This window comes from Bos indicus, chromosome X (genome assembly GCF_029378745.1).
Source record: "Bos indicus isolate NIAB-ARS_2022 breed Sahiwal x Tharparkar chromosome X, NIAB-ARS_B.indTharparkar_mat_pri_1.0, whole genome shotgun sequence".
In the NCBI taxonomy this organism is placed as follows: domain Eukaryota; kingdom Metazoa; phylum Chordata; class Mammalia; order Artiodactyla; family Bovidae; genus Bos; species Bos indicus.
This window is the reverse complement of record NC_091789.1, coordinates 78,167,215-78,178,633: the sequence shown is the minus strand read 5'-3', so window position 1 is coordinate 78,178,633 and position 11,419 is coordinate 78,167,215.

Genomic DNA, 11,419 nt, shown 5'->3' with positions numbered 1-11,419 from the left:
CCAAGAAGGGTTGCCTTCATCTCAGTAGAAACCCAAGCTAAGATTCAAACAGCCCAAGTAGAAGTCCAAACAACTCCTGTCTCAGTATGACCGCAGACTACTCTGGTTTCAATAGAAACTCAGACAATCGAAGTAAGAGAAGCTCAGACAGCAAAAATTAAGGGTGAAATATAGGACAAGATGGAGGACACGGAACAGAGAGATCAAGAAAAGCAGGTTTCTCCAACCTATCCCTGGGATCGTATGCGCAGAGCAGCCAGAGAGACTTAGGAACAGTCACACAAGCTGTTGCATCTTCATGAAGCACCCACAGGAGAAATAATCAGTCTATGAGACTTAACAAGCCCTTTTCTTAACAAGAGATACAAAGAATCAAGGATGATCTGAGAGATTATTTAGAGGACCCAGAAAAATATATTAGAGCTTTTAAAGTTGTTACTCTGCTTTATGACCTTACTTGAAAGGATGTGATGTATATCTTGGGACAAACACTGACTCCTGACTCAAAAACTCGAGATTTGGGAAAAGTGGTTGCTTATGGAGATGAATAGCTTGGTGATGAATCAGTAGGGAAGAGGGAGGACGAAGATAGCCACCCTACCCATTGGGAATCAGGCAGTCCTGACCATAGAACCAGACTGGGACTATAACACTGCTAAAGGAAGATGGGGTCAGAGTCATTTTGTCAGATGTATTGAAGGACTCAGGCAAGTGCTTGCTAAGACTTTAAACTATGCCAAATTGGCAAACATAGAACAGGAGGAGAAGGAAGCTCCTGTAAATTCCTAGATATACTGAGAGAAGCCCTTCACAGATGCACTGAGATTGATCCCGAAAGTGAAGAGGGGAGAGTGATCTTAAAAGATAGATTTCTCACTCAGTCAGCTCCAGATATACACCATAAGCTATTAAAACAGGTGTATGGACCAAATCAGTTTTTAGATAATCTGTTACAACTGGCTCAAACAGTCTATTGTGGTAGGGAATATGAAGAAAAGAAAGAAAGGCAGAAAAAGACAAAGGAAGAGGTGGAAGCCATTGTAATGGCTGTCAGAACCATTCTTAAACAGCCTGAAAAAAATGCCCAGAGGGAACGAGGTGAAAAGGGGTGAGTTTGCTATTACTGTGGAAAGGAGGGGCACCTCAAGCAGGATTGCCCTCAGGCATCTAAGCTGCCCCCAGCTCCATGTCCGGTCTGCAAGGGACCACACTGGAGGAGAGACTTCCCTCAGAGGTGTAGGTTTCAGGGGTTGGACTCTCAAGACAATCAGGACTGAAGGTGCCCAGGGGTCCCTACACAAGCTCCCATCCTAATTACACCTGAGGGACCCTGGGTATTAATAACTATGGGAGGCCAATCCATAGATTTCCTTTTAGACACTGGGGTGACTTTCTCTGTGCTTACTGAAGCCCCTGGCCCACATTCTTCCTGATCCGCTTCCATAGTAGGACTGTCTGGACTAGCCAAAAGGTATTATTTCAGTTGTTCTTTAAGTTGTAACTGGGACACTGATATTCTCACATGAGTTTCTGATCGTGTCAGAGTCTCCCTCACCCCTTTTAGGGAGGGATATACTGAGAAAAGTCCATGCTTCTGTTTTCATGAATATGGAGCCCTCCTTTTTTCTCCCTTTAATTGAACAAAATGTAAATCCTAGAGTGTGGGCTGATGGAAAATCTGTGGGTTGAGCACAAAATGCTATTCCTGTAGTTGTCAAGATCAAAGACCTGCACTTATTTCCACATAAGAAGCAGTATCCACTGAAACCTGAGGTTAAGGACGGGTTAAAACCCATAATTGAGAATTTAAAGGAGCAGGGGCTATTAATTCCCTGTAACAGTAGATACAACACTCCGATTTTGGGTATAAAGAAATCAAATGGTAAATGGAGACTTTTAACTGCCATATATTGTACTAAAGAAGTAGCTGTTGTGCATTGTAAAGGGCACAGCAGGGATGGGAGTAAAGTAGCCGAAGGTAATCAGCTGGCTGACTGTAAAGCCAGAAAAGCTGCATTTTATGAAACCCCTTCACTGCAGACACCTTTGATCTGGACAGGTCCTGTGGAACAGGAAAAACCACAATATACTGAGGAAAGATATGAGAAAAGAGCAGCAAAGATTACTGATAAAGGATGGTTACAGTCCGTGGATGGATGATTAATAATTCCTGAAAATGCCTAACGGAAAAGTTTTCCTACAGCCTTAGAACAAACTAATTATGTAATTCAGCTCTCAGCTTTTCAACAGGCTTTAATGGAACTCCAGCAGGTGACTCCTGACCCAGCCTCTGAGTCAAGCAAGCCTCTATTTGAGCCAGGAACTGAAGTCCTGGTAAAAACATTGGGATCCGGGGGCCAATCCCTCAAACCCCTCTGGGAGGGCCCTTGCCAGGTTATTTTTTCTTCTCCCATATCTGTCAAAATGCCAGGAATTGATTCGTGTGTGCATCACACTCGAATTAAGAGGTGGCACCATGACCAGAACTAAGTGATATCATTTTATATATTTACTTTATATGCTCTGACTTTGTACTTTCCAGATGGGCCTGATAATCTATATGAGCCTAATTCTCCTGACTTCAAAAGTCCTGAGTCTGCCATTTGACCGTCAAGACAATGCCTTCCTGTCCTGCACTCATGCCTATGCCACATTCCACAATCGGTTTAATTGCTGGGTCTGCAGAGCACTCCCCTCCTCATCAACTGAAGACTTCCCATGGTGTGTTTCTCCACATCAAAGAAAGGACTCTCTTCAATTCTGTGATGACATCTAACAATCCTCAGATAGACTGATGTAAATATGTACATAATGTGACTTTTAATTTCGATTTTAACTTGGTTTAATGACTATTTTGCCTTAAATCTGTAACTGTATAATGGGGTTTGTTTCTAGCCACCTGAAAGCTTTTAAGTCACAAATGGTTGTCCAAGCTCCTACGAGTGCCACAACCTCATCTAACTATTACTTACCAGGGCCCCTGGATCAGAGACCCTCAATATGAGGGTTAGGAGAATATGTTGCCTCACCAATTTAGGGACAATGCCCCTTATCAGCTCGGAAGCAGTTATGGAACAAAAATGACTCCCATTTTCCTTGAAAATATAATTCTCCTAAAAGAAAAGGGGGGGGGTGAGAGAGTCAATTCCTAGGCAGGTTGATAAGAAGTCTGGGGGTCCCCAAGGAAAGAAGGGTCTGGAATTCTCAAGGAGGAGGAAAGGACAATTTTTTTTCCTCTACATTTCTTAGGATTATATAACAATAGTGTATCCTGCTTGAGGACAGTTTCTAGAAAAAGCCTTCTGGCTAACCCTGTTATTTTAAAATTCGAATTATGGGAGTGGGTCTAGTAAGTTCTTTACAACCTCCAGACATTCTTTTGATTCACTGTAATAACTAATTAAAAGGTATATAACTCCATTGCTAACACTAGCAAGGGGGTCCTTTTCTGCCCTCTTCTGATGTCTATGTCAGAAGCTTTCTCTATCCTTTTTATACTTTTATAAAACTTTATTACACAAAAGCTCTCAGTGATGAAGCCTCATCTCTGGCCCCAGATTGAATTCTCCTCTGCTGCTGCTATTGCTGCTACTAAGTTGCTTCAGTAGTGTCAGCTCTGTGTGACCCCATAGATGGCAGCTTACCAGGCTCCCCTGTTCCTGGGATTCTCCAGGCAAGAACACTGGAGTGGTTTGCCATTTCCTTCATCTCTGGCCCCAGATTGAATTCTTCTCCTCTAGAGGCCAAGAATCCCAGCGTCTTTCATGGTTCAGCAACAACCTTTCAACATTTTCTATTTATATTTGTTTTTTAGTATTTTGAATTTCACTTATTTATGCAAGGTTTTCTTTTCTTGAAAAGCAGGATTATTGAGGTATATTTGATATATTTTTAAAAACTGTACACGTTTAATATATGCAACTTGATGAGTTTGGATATATGCATACACCTGTTAAACCATCTTCACAATCAATGCAATAACATATATTTATTACATTCAAAAGTTTACTTGTGTCTATTGTGTGTGTGTGTTTGTAGTGAGAATACTTAATATGAGATCAACACTCTTAATGAAATGTTATGTGCATACGCAATACTATTGACTGTATCACTAAATTATACAGCAGATCCCTAGAACAAGTTCATCTTTCAAAATTGAAGCTTAATCAGGTACCTCATGTTGCTTCCCTAGTGACTTAGATGGTAAAGAGTCTGCCTGCAATGCAAGATACTCGGGTTCAATCCCTGGGTTGGGAAGATCCCTTGGAGAAAGGAATGGCAACCCACTCTGGTATTCTTGCCTGGAGAATTTCATGGAGAGAGGAACCTGACCATCTACAGTTCATGGGTTCACAAAGAATCAGACATGACTGAGAAACACACACACACACACACACACACCTCATGTTAGTGGAGTCATGCTGTATTTATTCTTCTATGACTAACATTTCTTTTTGCATAATACCATCCAGATTCATCCATGCTATTGCAAATAGCAGAATTTCATTTTTTCGGGTTTACTAAAGTGTTATTGAACATTTTTATAGATTATACTCCATTTACAGTTATTATAAAATATCAGCTATTTTCCTTGTGCTGTACAATATTTTTTATCTTATATATTTTGTATTTAGTAGACTATGCCTCTTAATCCCTTTCACCTGTCTTGCCCATCCCCTCACTGTTCTCCCTATGGGTAACCACTAGTTTCTTCTCTGCATCTGTGAGTCTGTTTCTGTTTGTTATATTCATTTTTTTAATTCCTCATACAAGTAACAATAAATACTATTTGTCTTTCTTTCTTTGACTAATTCACTAAGCATAATACACTCCTTATCCATCCATTTTGTCACAAATGACAAAATTTCATCTGTCTTATGGCTATTAAATATTAAATCATGTGTATACACACACACACACACACACACACACACACACACACCACAGCTTCTATATACATTCATCTGTTGATGGACATTTAGGTTGAATTCATCTCTTGGTTATAATGGCAAAAAGTGAAAAGGAATTAAAGAGCCTCTCAATGAAGGTAAAAGAGGAGAGCAAAAAAGCTGGCATAAAACTCAACATTCAAAAAAACTAAGATCATGGTATCCAGTTCCAACACTTCATGGCAAATAGATGGGGAAAATAAGGAAACAGTGACAGGATTTATTTTCTTGGGCTGCAAAATCACTGTGGATGGTGACTGCAGCCATGAAATTAAAAGATGTTTTCTCCTTGGAAGAAAAGCTCTGACAAGTCTGGACATTGTTTTAAAAATTAGAGATGTCACTTTGCCGACAAAGGTCCATCTTAGTCAAAGCCATGGGTTTTCCAGTAGCCATGTATGGATGTGAGAGCTGGACCATAAAGAAGCCTGAATGCCTAAAAATTGATGCCTTTTAGCTATGGTGCTAGAGAAGACTCTTGAGAGTCCCTTGGACAGCAAGAAGATAACCAGTCAATCCTAAAGAAAATTAGCACTAAGCAGTCATTGAAAGGACTAAGGCTGAAGGGGAAGCTCCAACTTTTTGGCCACCTGATGCAAAGAGCCGACTCATTAGAAAAGACTCTGAAGCTTGGAAACATTAAGGGCGGGAGGATAAAGGGATGACAGAGGATGAGATGATTAGATGGCGTCATTGACTCAATGGATATGAGTTTGAGCAAATTCCAAGAGATAGTGAAGGACAGGGAAGCCTGGCATACTGCAGTCCATTGGGGTCCCCTCCCCACCATGGGGACATGACTAAGTGACTGAACAACTAAAGATATATGTATATATGCATGTGTGCTCACTCGTGTCCAACTCTTTATGACCCTATGGACTGTAGCCCACTAGGCTCCTCTATCCATTGGATTTTCCAGGTAGGAATATTGGAGTGGGTTGCCATTTCCTCCCCCAAAGCAATTTCCCAACCCAGAGATCTAACCTATGTCTCTTGTGCTTCCTGCATTAGAAGGTGTATTTTTTATTACTTAGCCACCCAGGAAACAGTGGTATGAAGCTAAAAATCAATTGTTTTTCAGTCACTCAGTCGTGTCCAACTCTTTGCAAACCCATGGACTGCAGCATGCTAGGTTTCCCTGTTCTTCACCTTCTCCTGGAGTTTGCTGAAACTCATGTTCATTAGGTCGATGATGCCATCCATACGTTTTATCCTGTGTCACCCCCTTCTCCTCCTGCCCTCAATTTTTCCCAGCATCAGTATCTTTTCCAATGAGTCAGCTCTTCCCTTTAGGTGGCCAAAATAATGGAGCTTCAGCTTCATCATTAGTCCTTCCAATGAATATTCAGGATTGATTTCCTTTAGGATTGACGTGTTTGATCTCCTTGCTGTTCAAGGGAATCTCAACAGTCTTCTCCAGCACAACAGTTCGAAGGCACTTTTTGTGGCTCAATTCTCACATCCATACATGACTACTGGAAAACCCATAGTTTTGATTAGAAAGACCTTTGTAGGCAAATGATGTCTCTGCTTTTCAATATGTCATCTAGGTTTGTCATAGATTTTCTTCCAAGGAGCAAGCATCTTTTCATTTCAAGGCTACAGTCGACATCCACAGTGATTTTGGAGCCCCCCCTCCCCCCCCCAAAAAAAAAAAAATATCTGTCACTGGTTCCATTTTTCCCTATCTATTTGCCATGATGGAATGGGACCTGATGGCATGATCTTCATTGTTTTGAATATTGAGTTTTAAGCCAGCTTTTTCACTCTCGTCTTTCACTTTCATCAAGAGGCTCTTTAGTTCTTCTTTGCTTTCTGCCATTAGGGTGGTGTCACCTGTATATCTGAGGTTATTGATATTTCTCCGGGGAATCTTGATTCTAGCTTGTGCTTCGTGATTCTTGATTCCAGCCTAGCAGTTCATGTGATGTCCTCTGCATATAGGTTAAATAAGCAGAGTGACAATATACAGCCTTGACATACTCCTTTCATAATTTGGAACCAATTAATTGTTCCATATCCAGTTCTAACTGTTGCTTCTTGGCCTGCATACAGGTTTCTCAGGAGGCAGGTAAGGTGGTCTGATATTCCCATCTCTTTAAGAATTTTTCCCAGTTTGTGTGTTCCAGAGAGTCAAAGGCTTTAGCATAGTCAATGAAGCAGAGATATATGTTTTTCTGGAACTCCCTTGCATTTTCTATGATCTCACAGATGTTGGCAATTGGATCTCTAGTTCCTCTGTCCTTTCTAAATACACCTTTTACAATTGGAAGTTCTTGGTTCACGTACTGTTGAAGCTTAGCTTGAACAATTTTGAGCATTACCTTGCTAGCATTTGTGGTTAGAAAATATGTAATTTCTATTGTTTTAAATTTGTTGAGACCGCCCTTTATTCTGGTAATATCATGTGATCTATTATGGAGAATGTACCATGTACACTTGAAAAAAAATGTGTATTCTGACTGGTATTGGATGGAATCTCCTGTAGATATCTGTTAAGTCTAACTGGTCCAATGTGTCATTTAAGGTCATTGTTTACATATTGATGTTCAGTCTAGATGACACATCCATTAATTTAAGTGGGATATTAAAGTTCCCTACTATTAGTATATTTTTGTCAATTTCTCTTTTTATGTCTGTTAATATCTGCTTTATTTACTTAATATTTTCTTATTTTTCTATACACAAGGGTACCTCCATAGGACTATAAGAAGCTTTTTCAGTAGACTCTTTGCAGTCCAGAAGGGAGTGGCATGATTTATTCAAATTATGAAAGAAAAAAAAAAAAAAACTTCAACCAAGAATACTCTGTCTACCAAAGTTATTGTTAAAAAATTGATTGAAAGATAAAGAGTTTTCTAGACAAACAAAAGCTAAAGAAGTTTACCACCACTAATTGGCCTTACAAAAATGTTAAAGGGACTTCTTTAAGTTGAAAATTAAAGGTGTGACTAGTAACAAGAAAACATTTGAAAGAATATATCTCACTGAAAAAGTAAATAATATAGTAGAGGTATTGGATTAATCATACATAAAGGATATGTGAAGGATCTGGAGAAGATGGTGGAGGAATAAGATGGGGAGATCACTTTTCTTTCCACAAATACATCAAAAATAAATCTGCATGTGGAATAACTCCTGCAGAACACTTGCTGAATGCAGACAGAAAACTCCAGTTTTCCAAAAAGAGAAGTCAATCTCCTCGGAATGAGGTAGGCCAAAAGAAAAAGATAAAAAAGAGGCAAAGGATTTCAGGATGGGGGCCTGTGCCCTGGGGAGGGAGTCCTGAAGGAGGAAAAGTTTCCACATCTTGGCAATCCCTTCACAGTCAGGGACGGGGTTAGGGGAGTAGGGAGCTGCAGAACCTCAGAAGGGAACTCAGCAACAGGTGCCAGGAAGGGAAAACAAAGAGAATTCATCACAGAGATCTTTAAGGAAAAGCACTTCCCAGCCAAAAAGCGGTTTACATTGCCCACAACAGCCTGGGTGCTGAGGTTCACTCTGTGGGGGTCAGACTCCAGGGAGAGGTCAAGTGTTGGCTGCCATGAAAATACTCTGAGAGAGCTAGAACACAGCTGAGGGAATCCAGGGAAAAGCCTGGGCTTGTCATAGAGGCAAGAGATTGTTGGCACAGGTACCCTCTAATTCCTCACAGATCTCAGGAATTCCTCTAATTTCTTGCAGATCTCAGGAACCTGCCTTCATAAATGCCATAGGTGGTAGGAACAACAGCTATGAATTTCCCATAGAGAACATAGAGATGTTCAGAAAAGCTGGCAGGTGTCCATATGTGCGTGGATTTATCTCTGGGCTTTCTATTTTGTTCCATTGATCAATATTTCTGTCTTTGTGCCAGTACCATACTGTCTTGATAACTGTGGCTTTGTAGTAGAGCCTGAAGTCAGGTAGGTTGATTCCTCCAGTTCCATTCTTCTTTCTCAAGATCGCTTTGGCTATTCGAGGTTTTTGTATTTCCATACAAATTGTGAAATTATTTGTTCTAGCTCTGTGAAGAATACTGTTGGTAGCTTGATAGGGATTGCATTGAATCTATAAATTGCTTTGGGTACTATACTCATTTTCACTATATTGATTCTTCCAATCCATGAACATGGTATATTTCTCCATCTATTAGTGTCCTCTTTGATTTCTTTCACCAGTGTTTTATAGTTTTCTATATATAGGTCTTTAGTTTCTTTAGGTAGATATATTCCTAAGTATTTTATTCTTTCTGTTGCAATGGTGAATGGAATTGTTTCCTTAATTTCTCTTTCTGTTTTCTCATTATTAGTGTATAGGAATGCAAGGGATTTCTGTGTGTTGATTTTATATCCTGCAACTTTACTATAATCATTGATTAGTTCTAGTAATTTTCTGGTGGAGTCTTTAGGGTTTTCTATGTAGAGGATCATGTCATCTGCAAATAGTGAGAGTTTTACTTCTTCTTTTCCAATTTGGATTCCTTTTATTTCTTTTTCTGCTCTGATTGCTGTGGCCAAAACTTCCAAAACTATGTTGAATAGTAATGGTGAAAGTGGGCACCCTTGTCTTGTTCCTGACTTTAGAGGAAAGGGAACCCTCTTACACTGTTGGTGGGAATGCAAACTAGTACAGCCACTATGGAGAACAGTGTGGAGATTCCTTAAAAAACTGGAAATAGAACTGCCTTATGATCCAGCAATCCCACTGCTGGGCATACACACTGAGGAAACCAGAAGGGAAAGAGACACGTGTACCCCAATGTTCATCGCAGCACTGTTTATAATAGCCAGGACATGGAAGCAACCTAGATGTCCATCAGCAGATGAATGACTAAGAAAGCTGTGGTACATATACACAATGGAGTATTACTCAGCCATTAAAAAGAATACATTTGAATCAGTTCTAATGAGGTGGATGAAACTGGAGCCTATTATACAGAGTGAAGTAAGCCAGAAGGACAAACACCAATACAGTATACTAACGCATATATATGGAATTTAGAAAGATGGTAACGATAACCCTGTATACGAGACAGCAAAAGAGACACTGATGTATAGAACAGGCTTATGGACTCTGTGGGAGAGGAAGAGGGTGGGAAGATTTGGGAGAATGGCATTGAAACATGTGAAATGTCATGTATGAAACGAGATGCCAGTCCAGTTTCAATGCACGATGCTGGATGCTTGGGGCTGGTGCACTGGGACGACCCAGAGGGATGGTATGGGGAGGGAGGAGGGAGGAGGGTTCAGGATGGGGAACACATGTATAATTTTTTTTAAATTAAAATTGAATAAAAAAAAAAAAAAAGAAAAGCTGGCAGGAGAGGCAGAGGTGGAACTAGATGCAACTGAAGTTTACAGTCCCAGAGTGAGGATCTCAAACTGAGTGACTACTACCAAAGCCAAGGAGAATGCCTGAGACAGTGGACAAAATACTACTGCTGTGGTTCCAGCTCTGGAAGTAGCAGCGACCACCAAGCCGTGGGCAGGCACAAGCTATAGCCCACACATTCCTGGGAGCCAAAGCAGCTAGGCTCTTTCTATGGACCCATGATCTGGGACCAGTTCCTCTGGGAGATCTCATGGTCGGCCTCAGACTATAACAACATCAATCAGGTCTCTGCCACCGCAGGCATTCCCTGGTACATTCCAATTGTGGCTGCCATACCCAGTCCTCTCCCCAGCCCGACTGAGCTAGTGAGCTTTAATAAACTTCAGCCTTCATCCCCTTTTGTCTGGGCAGGGAACAGACACCCAAGGGTGGCCTACAAGCAGAGGCAGTCCCAGAACTAAAGTGGAGCACCATGGGCTGCATGACAAAACAAGAGGTAGGGAATTAGCACTTGAAGCCACAAGTTCAGCAGATTAAATCCCCACAATTAGCTTGAGAGTGTGGACTTTGGGGGTAATTGTGGACTTTGAGAGCAAGTAAAAGCTGGCTAAGGGCAGATCTGAGGCTTAGCAGACCCCATAGCGCCCTCAGCATGTCCAGACACCTTCCTAAAATTATTGGAGAACTTCATGAGCATGCAGATTGGCTGGTGCTCACTGCATGAAGAGATCAATGGAGGAGTAAGGAGGACATTCTTCTTCAGATCAGTTCAGTCTCCCAGTCGTGTCCAACTCTCTGTGACTCCAGGCCTCCCTGTCTATCACCAATTCCCGGAGTTCATGCAAACCCATGTTCATCGAGTTGGTGATGCCATCCAACCATCTCATACTCTGTTGTCCCCATCTCTTCCTGCCATCAATCTTTCCCAGCATCAGAGTCTTTTCCAAAGAGTCAACTGTTCACATGAGGTGACCAAATTACTGGAGTTTCAGCTTTAGCATCATTCCTTCCAAAGAAATCCCAGGGCTGATCTCCTTCAGAATGGACTGGTTAGATCTCCTTGCAGTCCAAGGGACTATCAAGAGTCTGCTCCAACACCACAGTCAAAAGCATTAGTTCTTCGGTGCTCAGCTTTCTTCACAGTCCAACTCTCACAT